The following is a 20,131-nucleotide window of genomic DNA, read 5'->3' on the forward strand; positions in this document are numbered from 1 at the left end:
AGATCTTTTTCTATCCGTTATCAAATGTACTGTACTTGCACTTCCATTCTACCGAGGCCGGCCTGATCTGATGGGAAGTCATTGCATTTTAAAAAAAGGCTCTAATTCCGACTCCAATTATTGATGATGATGGGGGGGTAAATGCAGTTGGTAACTGGTGAGAAGGATCGCACGGTTTCGGAAGTCTGCAGAAAACATTTGGACACAGTGAAGGGACGGCGTCTCACGTCAATTGACCTTACCATAAAACCACGCCCGCATAACCTAGTAAACCAATCCCAACGCAAGACGTCATGTCTGCGACGGCACGTGCGTTTTGCTGCTGACAAACAAAAGCAATCCCGCTCCCGGTAGCGAATTGCGTGGTTGTTCACAACCAAGAAAAAAAATAAAAAATTGTCAAACGCTGTAGTCACGAAGGACAAAGACATGGAAAATAGGCTGGATAGGGGCCGAAGTTGGAGACCCCTGCACTAGAGAGATACTCTCTGGTTTATTCCCTCCCTAAACCCTCAAACAACTACGAAAAATGTCTGCGCTGGATCAACCTTTGTGGAAGACCACACGACCAGTCGAATCCCTCTAAAATGACCAGAAACTACTACGTCTGCAGCTGCATGAAGATGTTGTTCTGCCTTGTTGTTTTTAGCCAAAGGATAACGATAGCTCCGGGTAGCTAACCGTCCACACATTTGTTGACTTATTATTTATATAAATGCCAACATAAACTTTGGACACATGACCAGTTGAATGCCTCCAAAACAACCAGAAACTACTACGTCTGCACTAAGGTAATGTTCTCCATTGATGTTTTTAGCCAAAAGCTAACGATAGCTCCGGTTAGCTAACCGTCCACGCGTTTGTTGACGTACTATTTACGATAAATGCCAACAAAACATTGAAACTATGAGGTAATATGAATTCATTCTTACCTTGTTTGACGGCTATCAGGTCCAAAAACTTCGGTTTTGACGACAATCGATCGGGTGAGTGAGGCGACTCGGTCTTTTCCTTACATCTGCAACAGCAGAGAACAATGCGTATTTTCTTTTGTTTTTTGGAAAAATTGCATGGTGAGGGAGTGAAGTTAACCTTCACTAAAAAATTTAAAGCCGACTTTGCTTGCTTCGAAGAGAAATATCAGCGTCCTGAATGTCGTTTTTTAAAACTAAATTGTTGATCTGTTTACTTTTCGGCAAAGATGTTTCAGGGTTTCTAACATACGTAACGTACTTAAAAGTCAAACAAAAATTGACCTTTTTTTTTTTATGGAGAATCCTTGAAATGCAATTCCCTTGAATATGCAAATTCCCCATTGTGGGAATAATACTTATCTTAGGTGATGCTTTAATCCAATTGAATGTTTTTGCCCATATCGTGAGAGTAGCTACATTTTACAATGCTTTCGATCACGGCTCGTTCAGACCCTACGAAGAGTTTATCCAAACCTAGGAATTGACACAAAATGACTGCTTAAATCTAAAGTGGCTGACTTGTTATTTATCTTTGGTCATGCGCATGGGTTCTTGAGAATTTTCCGTGCGTCCGATTACGATTCACCCAATCTCGTGTTGAGCAGTGAAACTAGTGACTTTTTAGATGGCAAGACAAAGTGAGTTTGCGGAGTTGACAAGGGAAAGGTTGTGTTCAGGAACGAGTGAGTCATAGGGCATGTTGAGGCCACCAAAAAAAAGCCATTCATTATTTGCAGGTATGGAAATAAAACAGCAAATGCAAGAGGGCCATCACACCTCTTGGTCCTTGGGGTCCTAACAAGTATGCGTTCAAGAAACAGAAAGTGCTGACCAGTTAAAAAAAATAAAATAATACAGTACAGTACAGCCAACTTTAATTTGAATAGTTGAATCTAGTGAGTATTTTCAGCTCGAAATGCAGCTTGACATCATATTTTCCAACTGTCAAAAATAAATAAATAAAATAAAATAAAAACGTCACTCATCTAATGCTGATGGAGCCAGAAAGAAACAGGTACATTTATGTTGGTACTAGTGTTGCGGCATTACTTGGCACAAAAAGTTGCAGTAGTTATAAATTAACCAATTATTAACGGTGCTCAAAGCAAACATGGTGAAGCAGCATTTAGATGTTATGCTGCAAACAGATGAAATAAGATGCCAACAGAAGTGAAATCCGCCTGAGGCCTGGTTTATACTTTTGCATTTGCTCTTGTGTTAATGACCGGCGTACGTCACCTGATCGACGGCAGTCATTAAAGACAAGTACTGTGTCGCTCGTGGTCGGGTGCTGCGCATAAATCTCTCCAAATCTTGTACACCGTAGGTGGCGGGTCGTAACATCGCTTGTGATTGGTCCGTTTGATGGCGTACTCAGCTATTTTTTCCCTTCTTTGTCCCCCCGGATAGTTTCCATGGTGGCAACTGTGTTTGTAAGCGCAAGCAGCGCGAATCCACTCCCCGCCCGGGGGACCACGATTGTACGTGTGGATATGTGTGTGTGGGGGTGTGTGTGAGACGAGATGGGATTTTTTTTTTTTTATTAAAACCTGTGTTCGCTAAGCTCGGGGCTTTGTTTAGCGATTTTTATAAGCCTTTTTGACTTTCTTTGCTTTTCTTCTACATGTTGTTAACTCTTGTGCCTCTACATACTTGTAGGTGTTGTGTTTTCAACTTTTTGGTGCCAGCTTCTCTTTGCTGCTTCTACTCCCCTTTTGTTTGTTTGGGGGGTTTTTTGTCAGCGAGCCATAAATGTGATGCGGCATCATTAAATGTCAGGTCCCGCCGTGACAGCGGAAAGTCAATGGTGCCGGGAGAAGCAAATGGACAGGTCGCCCGCTGGAAAGTTCTCGCCGCGAATGGATCAATGGCTCATCGAACACCCGCCGCGGACCTCGTCAAATTGTCGGCAACGTCGCCGTCCGGCTGCTACAAGATGCAAAACACTCCAGCTCAGAAAAGAACCCCGCAAATTTGCTAACGTTACATTACGGCCATCACATTGACCGCACACGAGACAAAGACGGAAATGGCGGCTTCGACATAGAACAAGAGTGCAATCAACTCACAATGGGAGCATAAAGCCCAGGCCAGTTATTTTCTAATGACGGAATACAATAATGACGGAAGATAATTTGCGACAATCACGTCTCCGAGGTAAGGGCGAGGAGAAGAAAAAGCTCCATTTTGACGGCCGATACCTGTCTTGCCCTACGTTGGAACATTTAAAAAAAAATAAAAAATAAAAAAATACTGAAATATACTGAAAGGCTTTAGCAAAGTTTTAAAGAGTTTAATCACAGCATTTGGTTTTTAAATGAAGTTAGACTACAAAACAAAAGAATAGCCTGTCATGACTACGATCCTGCAAGGGTTATGTTTACTGTCATGACTAAGGTCATGCAAGGGTTATATTTACTGTCGTGACTAGGGCCATGCTTACTGTCATGACTAGGGTCATGCTTACTGTCATGACTAGGGTCATGCAAGGGTTATGTTATGCTTACTGTCATGACTGGGGACATGCAAGGCTTATGTTTGGGTCACGACCGTGAAGTCAAGTGTCTGTTTTGAAATGATGTAACCAGCATCTACCATTTCAACTGGTAAGACGCTATGTGATGTCAGGAGCTATGTGATGTCAAGAATCTTTAATCTCTTTATCTGTCAACAGCCAATCCGATAAGTCCATGTCAGTCCTGTTACCCACATGTCTAGTGACAACCAATCAGATCGATTCGCTGTCTATATAAGCCTGACTGAGAAGTGGGTGTTTTTGTCGGATTATTACCTCTGTTCCTCTGTGCACCTCCACAGCCCAAGTTAGCTTTGCGTCTCGTGATTCTCAATACATTCTCGTTGTTTCTCGTCTAGTCAAGTTTGTTCTATGCCTCTCGATGTTATGCCAATAAAGGTTTTAAATCTTATTTGTGTCTGCGTTTTTGGGATCCAAATCCAGAACATAAGAGACAAGCTACTGTCATTGTTGCTTATTTGGACTGAAAACACTGAAAAACCCCTTTTGAAAATATAAACACTCAATAATCAAATATAATAATAATAATCCTAAGCATTACATTATTTCACTACGTCCAGCAAAGAGTCTGATGCAAAAAAGGTGAAACACAAGAAAGCCAAAAAGCTCTTACAAGAGTTTGTTACACATTTGAAGGCATTTCTCATGAGTATTATTTTCTTTTTAATCGTTTTATCGAGAGTGTCCCTTGCTGCATTGAGGAGGAATACACAAGAACGTGGATGGAGTCCGTTAAGATAAGTTGATGAGACATCTCTCTTGCTCCCTGCCTGAAACGTTTACTGCAGTGGTTTTTAACATGGGTTCCACTCAAATGATTTGTTATGATGGCCATGATTGGCTAACAGAGAATTTGGTGCACTCAGTAGTCAACTTTGTGTCAGTTGTGATGATACGAATTCACATGTGACGTTCCACAGGGTTCAATTCTGGGTCCTCTGCTGTTTTTATTGTATCTGTTGCTCCTGGGTTCCATGTTAAAAAAAAATAAAAAATAAAATAACCCAGCGGTGATTGCTTTAACATGCTTTTTAAATGTAGAGTTGAGTTGAGTGACTGCATGATTCACAATACCAAGTTGAGCAATTCTAGTCCTGAATAACTAGCTAACTAGCACAACTAAAGGAAGGCTGCATGGAGATGAGCAATACAAGAACGCAACACTTCCTAAATTCAAGGTGACGAGAGCCAGATTCCATGAAAAGGCTGTTTACCAGTAAACTAAGGGTGTCACGATTTCGATTTTTTATCGAAATCGATCGAAATTACGTCACGATTTCGAGCATCGAAATAGAAGAGAGGACACACGATTCGATGCCCCCCCCCCCCCGCGCCCGCCGCCACCGCCGCCACCGCCGCCACCGCCACCTCCCAGGAAAGCAAATGAGACGCAGCCATTCAGCTACTAGCTAACGGCACTTGTTAGCTGACTTCTCCTGCAGTCATGATGGCAAGCGCGGACAGACACAGCAATGGTGCTTCAAGCCGCTCCCGCTTCTCTCGTCACCAGTTTGGAAACATTTTGCGTTCCCGGTGAGTTATGTCGACAACGTTCACGTTGTCGATAAAAAGACCACAGTTGCAAGATATGCTATGTGCGCGTACTGTACTCGGCCACGGTGTTACGCCCGGCTCGTCAAGGGGAAGGGAAGTAACACAATAACAGAAAATATAGAGTAGATAAACACGGGTCGACTTTAACATCTGAGTAGTTTTAATTGAAATTTCAGGCAGGGGTTTGACAAGGGAGTGAAAGTGGAAGGTGAACAAATAATAACCGCATTTGACAGAACTGACAGAACGGAGGAGAAACAACAATAACCAATAGCGGTATAATACACGGATACACAATAGCGTCGCGCTGGCACAGTCGTCCAATCGGAGTGTCGCGCTGGCACAGTCGTCCAATCGGAGTGTCGCGCTGGCACAGTCCTCCAATCAGAGTGTCGCGCTGGCGCATTCAAACTGAAGTACCATTATACGGGCACCAGCCGACACAAACACACACATACATACTAGGGGAGCGGAGCCGGCGGCGGGACATTTACGCAGGCATCACAAAGATTTAGATTTATCAAATTCAACTAGAAGTGGGAAAACAACGGTCCAACCAACTATTTAATCCTCATTTACAGTGAAACTTCCACACACTTCAGCTCGCGCGAAACGCCAGATCCATAGGTCTATTTATAGCAGCAGACCTGCAGCCTTGGAAAACGCTGGATTCAAACATTTAATTAGTGTACTTGAACCACGCTACAGTATGCCCAGCAACTGTAAATGTTGGGATATAGTTTGTTCAGGCTGTATTTGTTCCATGACTTTGGATACAATATATTTTTTGTTGTTGTTGTTGCACATTGCACATTATTTTAAGAGGAACGCACAGCACACTGTTGTAACCAAAAACAGTCAATAGATGGCAGGCACCCACTGTGACTTTTTGTTTTTGTTTTTTTATTTTTTATTTTACACTTCAGTAAGAACAAGACGGTTAACTTTATATTGTAAATAAATTCTTTGAATTTGATCATTCCTGCCTAATGTCAATTATCATATATTACATAAATTTACACAAAAATAATATGGAAATTGCATCACCTATATGTAGCCGATCTTTTGAAATAAGATTTACTGTACAATGAATAGAACCAATGATCATAGACTAGCCTTAGCCTACAGAAGCATATGCCTCTGTGTTATAAAGTGGGGGAGCGGGAAAAAAAAAAAAAAAAAAAAAAAAATCGAAAAAAAAATCGAATCGTGACCCCAAAATCGAAATTTAAATCGAATCGTGGAGTTGGCGAATCGTGACACCCCTACAGTAAACCGTATACCTAATACTTGAATTAGGGGGGGGGGGGGGAGAAAGAAAAAAAAAAAAGAAAGAAAAAAAAAAAGAAAGAAAAAAAAAACACATTTTATTTTGCAATGAATAAGGGTTCGGCGAATAAACATGTTCACAAAAGCAATAAATATTTGTGTCAACGTTACTGGCACTTGACATGTTTCCCTTCACAAAAAGTTTGTTTTGCCTGCTTTCTGGTCAGAAACTGGTGTTGTGTTTCTCTATTACTATAAATTGGGAAACGCTTGGAACTGAGGGTGTCAAGTGATTAAAATGTTTAATTAATCGTAATTAATCGCATGACTTCAAGTTAACTCACAATTAATTGCAAATTTTATATCTGTTCTAAATGTTCAATAAAATGAACAATACAATTTTTTTCTAAATTTTCATACTCTTAGCATAAATGTGGAAAAAAAATAATAGAAATATGACTTGTTTGAATTGTTTAGTCATTGATAAGGTAATTTCAGAATAATTCAGAAAATTGGGTTAAAATTAAAAAAGATGCACTGTACTGTAAAAAATGAGTGTGATGTTCATTTGTGTTGAGGTAGGTTTCTGCCACTAGATGGCATAATTGCATTTAAAAGACAGTGACAGATTAGTGCATTTTTCTTTTCATATTCAGAGCTATCTAATCTTTAACATGAAGTAACTTGTGAAATTCTGCACATTTTTTAAATTGCAAAATACAACTTGACCCGAGTCTCCACATATATGCATTATTATTAAATTTACTACTGCTAAATTTTGACCTGGACATGTCTTCTGTGTTTGCGATTGGGATTCCCTCATTACAGGCTTTCCAAGTAAGGGGCCCGTTTAAAAAAAAATAAATAGTGGCATTAAAGGAACTTAAAATTAACTCAAAATTACTGCACTCATTTTGACACCCCTACTAGAAACATTTGTTTGGTGGGAAAGAAGCAAATCTGCAACTCTTTTGGCGGGTCCGGTACTAATATTGTCACAGAAGAGGGATTAGTGAAAAACACGGAAGTCTGCTTTGAAAAATGTCTGCCAGTGAATGAGGAAAGAGGAAATTTCGAGTGCTTTAATTGAAGTTTGGAACGGGTTTATCGCTGCTTTTGATGCTCAGGCTAAGATAAGCCACATAGCTTTAGCACCCAAATTGCACCTGAATGACTAACAACTTTTAAGTGAATAAACTTTTGGAAACAAACAATACGTAATAACCCCTAAAACCTTGGAAATCCCAAAGCAATATATTATTTGATCATATCTGGCTGCACGTCTGATGCAAACAAGGTGAAAGAGAAGAAAGTTCCAGTGGATTTACAAGAGTTTGTCATGCACACATTTGAAGACAATCCTACGGAGAATTTCTCCCCTTTTCCAAGTTGGCATGTCGTTAGTGTTCATTTTGTCAACGAAAACTAAACAAAAATAATTTCGTCAACACACATTTTTCACTAGACTAAACTAAAACAAACTCTCATTAATAAACAATAAGTGGGACTAAATCAGTATGCATTTTCGTCGACAAATGAAGACGAGACTTTTATATCCATCCATCCATTTTCTTGACTGCTAATTCCTCACAAAGATCGCGGGGGGTGCTGGAGCCAATCTCAGCTGGCTATGGGCGATAGGCAGGGGTAGACACCCTGAACTGGTTGCCAACCAATCGCAGCCCCCTTTTATAACTTAGCATTAATCCAACGGCTATAACGTTTCAACAATAATGTTTATGCAACCGCTAAGTAATACTGGCTAACTTGCTAGCTCATAGCATGGAGCCATAGTAGCCACTTGTTGATGTAACATAATTGTGTGTCAAGTTGTTTTTCATCAAAAAGATGAGACAAAATTTTATGTGAAATAGTTTTAGAGCCAAAATGTTCAACATAATGTGCTGACAAAAAATATATAAAGGGGTAAAATTATTAACTGTCAATGGAGAACTGCACTTCCTCTCCACTTTTTCAATTTTAGTCCATAAATTTTGTTATTTTGAACAATTGTAAATGGACAATTTGCAGACAATCTTGTAGCGTGACGTCATCGGCAGGCGACCCCGATACAATCTGGCAGCCTGATCACATCTGGTACCGACACCGGAGCTAACAAACAAACCTAACACGGTTGAATGGACGCTGCAATTAATTTTGTTCTCGCAAAATTATTCCTTCCCCGTTTCCTTGTTGAATGTTGAACAATGAGGGGCGCTTCGTGCATTTCTAGCTGGTAAGATGTTCGTGCTTTTTCCCAAGAACAAAGACGAAAATTTTCATCCGTGGCCGTGATTGGTTAAAACGTGTGGAATGTCGCATGGTCCAATCATCTCGAATTATTCTACAGAATGTCCCGCCCTTTCCCGACCAAATTACTGTGGCGAGGTACCAGATGGATAATGCGGAGAACTCACTTGAGTGAAGCGCAATATCAATCTGGCTATTGCCAGGTTATAAAATGATTGTCCTCACTAAAACTAGAACAAAATGTTCACAGTTTTTGTTGACTAAAACTAGACGAATAAAATGATGCTTTCTTGGACTAAAATAAAGACTAAAATGCTAGATTTGTAGTCGACTAAAAATGGACTAAATAAAAATGGGATGGGGTTGACGAACTAAACTAACAAGCGTGACTGAAATTTGACTAAATTTAAAAATGGCGGATAAAATTAACACTACAAGTCGTAACGGTCTTGCATCCAATCGAATACGCCTGAAAATCTCCATTAGAACGCATACGAGATGTGCTTTGATCTACAAGCCCGTCCACGCTGACGTGCTTATAAACGCAACGAGGACGACGGCGACGTAAAACCCCGAAAAAAGTGCTCGTGGCGTGTTAACAGTCTGCAGGCTATGTTGGCAGAGCCCCGTCTCTCTCGCCCCCAGGAGGAGCGCAAACAGCCAGACAGGCAGAAGAACAATCGGGATTCATCAAGGCGGGCAGCCTCCCCGGATCGTGACGGAGTTAAATGAATTGGTCTATCAGCGCCACACCTGAGAGTCAGTCGCTCTCCCCGGGAAGATAAACTCGTAAGGATCCTGCGGCGCGGGCGCACTGCAGCAAGGTCATCGTCACCGTTGCATCAAAAAAGGCGCCGCTGCCGGGCCCAGCTTTTTTTTTTTCTTTTTTTTTGTGAACTTCCATTTGCCAGAGGAAACAATTAAGACTCGTCTGTCAGCAAGGCGCTAATGCGCTCACTCGCTCGCCCACTCCGCGCAGGAAGCCTCGCGCTCATTTGTGCCGTTGTCATTAAACTCCACAATGTCTTACGGCAAATGTTGCTGCCATATTGCAGGGACGTTTTACTTTTTTTTTCTTCTTCTTGAGATCTTATCTTCAAGTTGTGAATCATCTCAAATCTTTTTTCTCCCCCCCCAGCTGGAAACGGACGAAAGGTCCATTCGAAAGTGTCCCGAGTTTGGCAGCGAGCAATCACCGCTTGGTTGCCGTGACCGTTATCAGATGTGACAGCTCGGGCCCAATAAAGTGGAGGTCGTTAACAAGTGTTGTCGCCGTTAGGTTAGTACGGAAGGTGAGGTCGAGATTCCATCTTCAGCCAATTTCTCGCCGCCGCCGCTGCTGATGTTGATGATTTTGTCAAAAAGTTGAAGGTCGAACTCAAAAGTTAAAAAGTGTCCGTTTGGAGATAAATATGAGAACTGTTTTGTTTTGTTTTTTTCCGCCAACTGGTTATTTGCGATCCGGACTTTGGGGAATATCCCGTTGGGCTGGTGCAGGTCCGTCGGAGAGTGTGGCGGCGAAGATAAAAGCCAGGCGGCTAATACGTTTACAATGCAGAAAGCCGGCCCGGCTGCATTGTGCTCTTAAAAGACAATACGGACATTTTTGACTCCGTCTTAAAATGACACTTTTTGACTGGCTGCCTATCACGTTCATGTCACAAACATCTGCTGGACAGAAGAGGATCCTTAATCTCCCGACGCTTTGCTTTCAAAATATCATTACTGGGAACAGAATGTCGACATGATTTATGGCAGATGCAGCCTCATGTTTTTTTTTGTTTTGTTTTTTAAATTGTTATTCCTCCAATGTCACATTTAACACAACCCGAGCTGCGTGGTCAACTCTCATGTGGTGATCGAACAGAGAAGCAAAGACTGGCTGCAAGATTTCTCAACATGAACCAAGAATACGACACTCACATAAGCCAAGTCCAAACAACGGGGCACTCCTTTATTAGGGCTATGGAGAATAAGCTTATTTGAAATCTAAACCGAAACCCTTGGCCTGAAACTCTAAACACGACTTGAAGTCCTAATTAAAAAAAAAAAAAAAAAAAAAAAAAAAAAAAAAAAAAAAAAAAAAAAAAAACTACTGGAAAATCTTGTCTGAAACCCTAAACCAGGCTTGAAACGTCAAACCATGATCCTGGCATTAAACCCTTTACGGGAGATCCGAACCTTTGCTTGAAATCCAAAACCAGGATCGAAATTAACCCCTAAAACTGTGTTTAAAACCCTAACCCACAGTTCAAATTGTAATTTGAAACCCTGAAGCTATAACCCCTGGCTTTAAACCCCATTTTCAAATCTAGCCCTCGTTTTCAGACGCTACCCCAGCGTCCAAACTCCAATTTGAAACCCTAATTCATGGTGGAAACCCTAAAACAGAATTGAATCCTTTTTCTAACCCTGGATAAATATTTTCTAATTGGTTCACACCTGAATTTAAATAATAATAATAATAATAATAATAATAATAACAATAATAATCTCTTTAAATTGGGGGAAATAGGGGGAAAAGATTTTCATTTGTAAAATTAAATAAAAATGAAAACGTTTCTCAATGAACAAAAAGTAACTGAAACTACATTTTACATTTATAAAAAACTAAATGATATGAAAAATCCCAAATTATAATGGCCACGGTTCTTCCCAGTTATGTTGTTTTTGCATAGTGAAGCACAGAAAGGAATCCGATGACTGCTTTTAATTACATGTTGGCCGTCCACAAATGTCGAACGTGTGCCAAGCTTGCCCCAGGCTTCATGGCTGACCTTATTAACACGAGTCTCCCAGTTCCACTAAAAGACGTTCGACTAATCAGATCATCATCCCCATTTGTGATTCTAATCGTATTCCGAGACTTTTCACTGACAAGGAAAAATACACTTTGGGTCATGACTGGATTGTTAAGAATCCTCGCATTTGGATGAGGAGGGAGAAAAAAAATGAAATTACTTGGTGAGAGGTGTCGGAGAGTCATGGTGAACGTGTGGAGACCTCACACACTCTCCAACAAGACGACGTTCGGAAAAGCTCCTCACAGATAAGTTGGAGTGCATTCAAATCATTCGTGTTTATCTTGTCCCACTTTTGCAAAGAAGACGAGCGCCTTCATTAAGTGCTTCCCTTCATTTCGTTCTATTCCAGGAAGTTTATTTGTTTGTTTTAAAATAGCGCAAAAAAAAAAAAAACACTGGAGGAAAAATATTAGCAGTGCCAGGGAACATTTCAAATATCTAGGAGCCAACTCCACAACAACGTACGCCTCTCATGGGCTTTGATAAACATTCCGAGGATATTTATGAGAAATTGCGAGATTCCCGGACACAAAATTTCTCAAACGCCGCCCAAGATGGCGCCCCGACACTCAGCCGAGCCACCTTTAATAAGACCAAAACACAATATTTCAAAAGATATGTGGCAACATTTCAATCAAAGTCTTGTTCAGATGATAGTTTTTCAGACTGCCATAAAATGTATGTATTTATATCTTGATTGTCTTGACTAGTGGCCTGAAACTTTTATATAAATTAGAATTAATCGCATGACTTCAATCATGATCAATCACAAATTTTCTATCTGTTCTAAATGTAAAATAAAATGTACATTTTTTTTTGTTTTCATACTGAAAAAAAACAAACTAATAGAAATATGGCTGCATCTTTTAGCCATTGATCCAGTAATTTCATAATTCATAAAATTGAGATGAAACAAAAAACGAGTGTGACATTAATTTGTGTTGGTCATATTCTGCCTCTAGATGGCATAATTGCATTTGTAAGATGATGGCAGCTCAATGCATTTTTCTTTTCATATTAAGTAGGAATGCACGATAATATCGGTGGCTGATAATTATTGACATTTATCGACCAGTTTGACATCAAACAGATAAACCAGATAATAAAGAAATCCGCCGAAAATTATCGGCATTTATCGACCAAATTGATTTTATACCGATAAATCATCCGTTAATAAAGAATTCCGCCGATAATAGACATGCCACATTGGTTTTTCTGTTGTGATTCATCAACAAAATTCAGTTACACAATGGTTCCACGTATTTGTACATGGTTAGACTAATAGTAGGACTCGAAAGTATATTTGTATTCAAGTTAATTTTGCAAGCAATTATCGGCTCACTTATTGGTTATCGACATCGGAACTTTCTAAATTATTAGTTTATCAGTATCGGCTGAAAATAGCATTATCGTGCAACCCTAATATTGAGAGCCATCTAATCTTTAACATGAAGTAACTTGTGAAATTCTGCACATTTTTAAAAACGTAAAATACAACTTGACTCCTGTCTCCACAAATATATGAATTATTATTACATTGCAACTGGAATTACCCCAGTACAGGCTTTTCAAGTAAGGGGACGGTCATTAATCGCACGTTGAAAAAAATTTGTGGTGCTAAAAGAACTTGAAATGAACTCAAAATTAACGTCCTAATTTTGACACCCCTATTATAAATATAACCAGGGAAGGACTGGGAACAAAATTCAGCCCAGGAAAATAATCGTGCGCCGATGAATATTTATGGAAGTCATTAATTAAACAAGCTTGCTAAAGTTTGCTAATACCTGCAACAGGTCGAATTGTCTGTCAGGTTGTTGCAACAGTTGATAAAATATGAAAAGTGAGCGCGTGGGTTTCAAAATGCCGACAATTATCGGCCAAGTAGATGAATTCATAATTTACATAATTGTGCAGGGGAAAAAAAAATATACAGATCAGATGAGACGGCCCTGAGCTAACTGCGTTGTTTACCAATGAGAATCATTAATTTATCACAAGTATACATTTATATTAGGGTTGGGCTTGGGTGACCTTGGCGATATGCTCACAACGGCGGATATACGTTGCGCTTATTCATATTAACGAGATGCATTGTTAGAAAAACAACAACGCTGGGGCTCGGCCTGCTCGCTCTCAATTTATTATTGCCAATTATTTTTTTACATAATAAAGTTATTTTAGCATTTGTGTTTGTTTGCTTCAGGCTTGTATTTGGAGTTTGTTTGTTCAAACGCTAAATTTAAACAACTTCAAACCCTAATTTTGATCCTTTAACTTATCTCCACTTCTTAATTTGAAACCCTCATGCTGGCATGAAAATTGAACTAAGGCTTGAAACCCTAACTTCCGACCCTGGTTGTAAAGCCTCATTTAAAACCCTAACTTCATCTTGAACTTTGAAAAGCTTTCAGACTTTAAACATCAACCCTGATTTGAAGCCCTAAACCGGGCTTGAAAACCACTTTGTAAACATGAACTCTTTCTTTAAAACCTCTGTTATATGCTGAGTTTGGATCCCAAAAAACGCAGACACAAATAAGATTTTAACTATTTATGCACATCGAGAGGCGTGGAACAAACTTGACTAGACGAGAAACAACGAGAGTTGCACAGAGGAACAGAGGTAATAATCAGACAAAAACACACTTCTCAGACCGGCTTATCTAGAGAACGAATCGATCTGATTGGCTGTGGCCAGACATGTGGGTAACAGGACTGACATGGTATTATCTGATTGGCTGTTGAGCAGATAAAGAGATTAAAGCTTCTTACATCACATAGCTTAAGACCAGTTGAAACTAGATGCTGTTACATGCTGATTGCATCAGACCCCAAACAAAGCACAGTCCTGACACAAACATAACCCTTGCATGACCCAAACATAACCCTGTCATGACCCAGTTATGACAAACTCATTCAAAACCCTACCTCAAGTTTCTATCCTGAATTAGAAACCCTGACTTTTATTTGAAGCAACAAGTCAAGCTAATGAAATCATGCTAATCAAAAGAAATGCTGCCAATAAATGCAAAAGAATCACAAGTCGGTTTTTTTTTTTTTTTGTCCTCATCATCAATCTGACTTGCATCTGCCAGCAGATAATTTACGACTTCGGGTATGATTAGTAGATGATGACATCATCGTTAAGCTTAATTATCCACCTCTAAACGGCGGTCGCCACGGAAGCAATCTCGTTCAATATTCACCGTTATTAGGCTCTTCGGTTTGAAGCAATCGGGTTTGGAAGACCGCAAGAGAAAAATCCTAAACCTAAGCCACAGAAAATCCCTTTTGAAACCCTATTTTCAAACTCGACCCAGCCTTGAATGCCAGTCTGCCTCACCAAATACTTGACTTTGGTATGGAAATGAAGGAGCGCGGCGGCCGGGGAGGCGAGCGACACCCCCAGGTTCCTGCGTTGGCGCCTGGGGGCCCGAGGTTAAAGGTCTCCAATTAGTCGTGAACGCTTTTTGATTTGAGGGCGCCGTCCGTACGCCCTCATTAAGTAAGTGCACGCGGCCTCGCATAGCTGGAAGGACCTCCCTCATTACAGCAAGTTGAACGGAAGTGATTTCTGCGGCTTCCAAATTCGGGTCCCCACTGGTGGTCCGCAAAATATACATTACGTCACATAGTTTTTAAAAAGTGTAAACTGATTTAAGCGGTGGCATCCTTGCATCAATAAAGTTAATTCACATAAGCTTACCCGCTTACCCCGGCAAAATAAATCTTTTTGACATAAAGATTACGGCTTCTTCTTTTTGATAAATTTGGATTTTATTCTCAAAAAATGACAACTCTTCATCAACACAAAATACATTGTTTCTTGTGATTTTTTTTTTTTAACACTATAAATAATGGTTTTGTTGTTCCAGATTTTTGAGGAAATTATGACTGTTATTCTATAAGATTACATCCAGACAAAATATTCTTTCTTGAGAAATTTACCACTTTACTTTCTTGGGGAAATGTCCAATTACGTACTATTGCAATTTTTTTCACTTTTTTTTTTTTTTTTTTTTGTCCCACAAATAAATTATGTCTTGGGTCTTGAAAAGATTACAACTTTTTCTTTTCTTGACAAAAATACTAATTTATTCTTGTAAGATTCAGATTTTAATTAATGACAAAATACATCTTTGGTTTTGTAAAGATTACGTCTTTTTTTTCTTGAATATTATAACTTTATGACAAATTGCCTGCGATTGGCTGGCAACCAGTTCAGGGTGTACCCTGCCTCCGGCCCGAAGCCAGCTGGGATGGGTTCCAGCACCCCCGCGACCCTTGTGAGGAGCAAGCGGTGGATGGATGGACAAATTGCGTTGTTTTTGTAGTTTTTTTTTTCCTTTTTCTTCTTATTCGTTTCTTAAGATTATACATTTTAATCCCGACAAAATGCATATTAAAAATTGAAAAGATTATAACTTTTTCATCTTGGAAAGAAAAAAAAAAAAGACTCCTAACAGCGTAACTTTTTTTCTTTAAAAAAAAAAAAAATCTTGAATTTATTATTCTTACATCATCTGGAATTGAAGCGATTTTTTTTCCCCATTCCTGTGGCGTTTCAATTTATACACATTTGTTCTGTTTCATTGTCACGATTATGTGGGGCAAAATCCCCCGGGAAGGGAGGGTAGTTTTTTGAGAAGACCAGATCTGGCGAGTTGTTTGGAGGATGTTCGTCGAGGGAGCGCCTCGTTCTTGTGAAGGTGCACGAGTGCCTGCAGCGAAAACGTGTGCACCTGTGGTGAGGACACCGACGTTCGCGTGTTTCATTTCATTTTTCCGTTCAACATCAGAAAGTCTTCCACAATCCTGAACACCTCTGTCAAGGTCACACAGCAAACAAGGGGGGAAAAAAAAAAAGAAAAAGTGCTTCCTGTTCCTTGACATTCGCGTTTGGCCACACTTACAGGAACACGGTGAGAATCACGGGTTTCAGATCCTAACGCAGACTTGAAACTCCAATCGGATGCCTTTACATCTGAACACTAGTTAATTTGAGAAACCGCAACTGGAAGCCTAACAATTTCTTTCAAACCCTAATTTGAAACCTTACCCTTTGCTTGTCACCCAATTTTAAACGTGAACACCAAATTTCGACTTTGAATTTGAAACACCGTCACTGTCTTGATACTCCTCATTGAAACCAAAACCATTGCCTAAGACCTTAACAAACCCTAACCCTGACTTGAAACCCAATATTTGATGGAAACTCACATTTGCAAACCTTAACACGTGCTTGAAATTCCAATTTGATAACCTGAATTTAAACCTGAACCCTGTCTTAAAACACCCCTATTTGAAGCCTTAACCCAGGCTCAAAACACCAAGTTGTTTGAACAATTAATTCAGCAATTCATTAGAGTGCCACCAGACGGTGCACTCTGATCACAATTTGAGAATTACCGGCTTGAAATACTTATTTGAAACCTATAACAGCTTGAAATACAACAACATGGAAGAAGAAGAAGAAGAAGAAGAAGAGGAAGAAGAAGGAAAAAGAAGAAGAAGAGGAAGAAAAAGAAGAGGAAGAAGAAGAGGAAGAAGAAAATGACATAGAAAAGACAAAGTAGTGGATGAAGAAATGAAGAAATAGAAGTTGACAAAATAGTAGAAGAAGAAGAAGATGAAGGAGGAGGAGGAGGAGGAGGAAGAAGAAGAGGAAGAAGAAGAGGAAGAAGAAGAGGAAGAAGAAGAGGAAGAGGAAGAGGAAGAAGAAGAGGAAGAAGAAGAAGAAGGAGGAAGAGGAAGAAGAGGAAGAGGAAGATGAAGAGGAAGAAAAAGACGAAGAAAAAGACGAAGAAGAAGAAGAAGAAGAAGAAAGAGTTCTTCCCGCCGGCACACCTTAAAAGCGGCGAACGCAACTCTCAGCGTGGGCGTTTATCGGCGCGTAACTCCGCACAATTAGGCAAGCGGAGTTCTTGCGTTGTTATGGACGTTAGTTATGGCGGCGACTTTATGGCATTATTGCAAGCGGGGGAAGAGCGGCGAGCCTCGTGCACTTCTGTACAAAAGCTCGTAAAAGGAAGCCGCAGGGAAGGCAGCGAAACGGACTGCCGGACTTGGTTGTACCACAACATGGGAACACGCTACACTACTTAGTTCATGTAGAAACGTGCCTGTGGCATATGTAACCTTGACTTGACACCCTAAGTCTGTCTTGAAAACCCTAACCTACGCTTGACAAGCCAACTAAGACTTGAAACCCGACTTTGAAAGCCAAACCTGACATGTAAGACAAACTCAACACAGTCATCTTTGCTTGAAATTCTAACTTCAAACTCTAACCCTCTTTTGAAACCCTAACCCTGACTTGAATCTGTAAACTTATACTTGTACTGGTGCCGGTCAGGAAAAAAAAAAGTGGTATCGAACATCTCTACTTATTATTATTATTGTTATGTTATTGTGATTTTTAATTCTCCACAGTTTTTTGCCGCGTAACAACTCCCACATAATACTTCCAATTTACATTGTTCAAATTTCAACTACCGTAGCTTAAAAAATTCACGCCTCCCGGGGTATATATCGTTTGATTCCACATTACTTACAGTATTTGCACAATTTAACTTGTAATAACTATTCTCCATTCATTTTCAATTGGACAGACATTGAACTTTTTTATTAATTAATTTATTTTTTTAAGTATCACTTTCCACGCCCACTTGCATACATATAACTTATCATCATTACCAGGTGTCTTACACTGCTCGGTGGCACAGTTGGTAAGGTGCATTGTCCAGTAACCAGGAGGTCATAATTTCATAATTTATCTCTCAATTTACTTCATAAGCATTCCACATGCATTCAAATCTTAGCATTCAGCTTTTAGCATTCCCACGCAATTTCTCCAGAAATTGTACTAAGTCTAGTTATTGTTAATAATAATAATAATAATAATAATAATAATAATAATAATATTAATATTAATAATAATAATATTAATATTATTATTATTATAATACAGTAGTTGTGCCACATTGTAGTTTTTATTCAGGTTCGATGCGAACATACGCCCGCAAAATTCTGCGTCATTTTACCGCTAACCGCTAGCATTTTCTAACTATTAGCTAAGCCAAAAATAATAATAATAATAATAATAATAATAGTAATAATAATAATAATAATAATCGGTCTGGAAGAGCCAAGCCGTGCAGATGGGAAGACGCGTACGCGCGGGGCAAAACATTTGATCACACGTGGCGCTCAGCCAAACGTCGTTTTGTGTGTTTGTTTTGTCGCCGGCGAGGACGCGGGCGACTTTCACGAGGCTGCGGGTGCTAACGTTATATAGCAGCTGTTGTGTGGAGAAACAAAAACAAAAAAAAACAAAAAAAGTTTACGGTCATCTGTCAAGGTTAGCGCGCGCCGCGCACGCGGTCTGGTTTGGCTATAAAGGCGCTTTAGTTAAGATCAAGGTTTAAGAAGCACAGTCTCGCGACAGGCGCCGTAAATTCAAACGGTGTTGTTTGGCAAGTTAGTAAGAAAAGTCGAGTAAAAGTTGTGATTTGTTTGAAGCCCCCCCACACTTGATATTGCAAATGTGATATATATCCGTGCATGGAGCAAAAAAGTTTCAATTTGAAAGGAAAAAAAAAAAAAAAAAAAAGGAGTAAGAAAGAGGTCACAGTAAGGAGGAAGAAAAAAAAAAATAATTGTTTCATTTGATGCACGTAAGAGGAACCATCTGAGATTTATTCAAAAGAAACGGGAGATGAGTCATGGAGGAATATAGCACAAATATAAGACTTGATTTAAATAGATCACGTCTAAAGCAACAGTTAGCTAAGCTATATTTCAACGTTTATCAAGCTGCCCCTCACCCAGTCACACAATCAATACATTTCTATTTTAGACAATCAAACACAAATCGTGAAAATGTCAAATAATTGACGCTTCATATTTATCTTTATTTCTTTATTACATCAAGTACCACAAATTGATTCAGTATCGATTAAAATCGTTTTTTTGGGGGGGGTTTAACCCAGCCTTACTAACTACGGCTTGATGACATGATGGTTCCAGCAAAAATTTGAGCAAGTTTGGTTTCAAATGTGCGTTGCTTAAAAAGTTAGCATTAGCATGTCAATGGAGTTTCACGTATTGGTTAACATTAGGCTAACAGGCTAAATGGAAAATATGAACTTCCTTTTAAAAAAAAACGTGAAAGAAATGGCTACAACCAAATATAAAACATGTCTGTTCCAGGAATACCCATCTCAGAAATACGCTTATCGGCGGCGTTCATATTTTCTCTCAAGATCTCTTTTTTTTTTTTTTTTTTTTTCTCCAAAGGTCATTTCAATGAATGTTCAAATGTTAAAATGAGTCCAGTCATACACATCTCAAGGTAAAAAAATTGCACCTCCATTTTGTAGGCGATACGATTAGCCATCTTGACTTTTGTGGCCGAGCAGCGCGTGTCGTAATTGGACCGCCTCGAATCGCCCAATCGGACGTCCAAAAGGGCGACGCGTTGATGTCAAGGTTAGCCGTTTTCAATATCTACGAGAGGCCCGGACCATTTAAGGGATATTGGGTTTTTTAGTGGCTCGGCCCATTTGCGTTGCTCATTTGCTGTGATTTAGTGGCGGCGCCCGCGTGTGCGCTCTGGCATCTATTCATCTGTGTTTAACATCTCCCGGGCCACGGGTTCACCCGCTCGCCCGCGTTTCCCCACCGGAGCTTATTAACCGCCGGCGCTACCACTAGCACTTCCTTGTTAATTACATAAATGG

At 39.8% G+C, this 20,131-nt stretch overlaps 1 protein-coding gene across 1 annotated transcript in view; it reads right to left on the reverse strand.

The window, feature by feature from the left end:
• The window catches only part of LOC144009368 (cadherin-7-like), a 185,605-nt gene that overhangs the window by 140,445 nt on the left and 25,029 nt on the right, over nt 1-20,131 (reverse strand). The window contains exon 4 of the mRNA XM_077509080.1: nt 933-1,018. The gene's annotated coding sequence lies outside the window, so the exon portion shown is untranslated. The remainder of the gene's footprint in view (nt 1-932; nt 1,019-20,131) is intronic.

This window comes from Festucalex cinctus, chromosome 20 (genome assembly GCF_051991245.1).
Source record: "Festucalex cinctus isolate MCC-2025b chromosome 20, RoL_Fcin_1.0, whole genome shotgun sequence".
Taxonomy (NCBI): domain Eukaryota; kingdom Metazoa; phylum Chordata; class Actinopteri; order Syngnathiformes; family Syngnathidae; genus Festucalex; species Festucalex cinctus.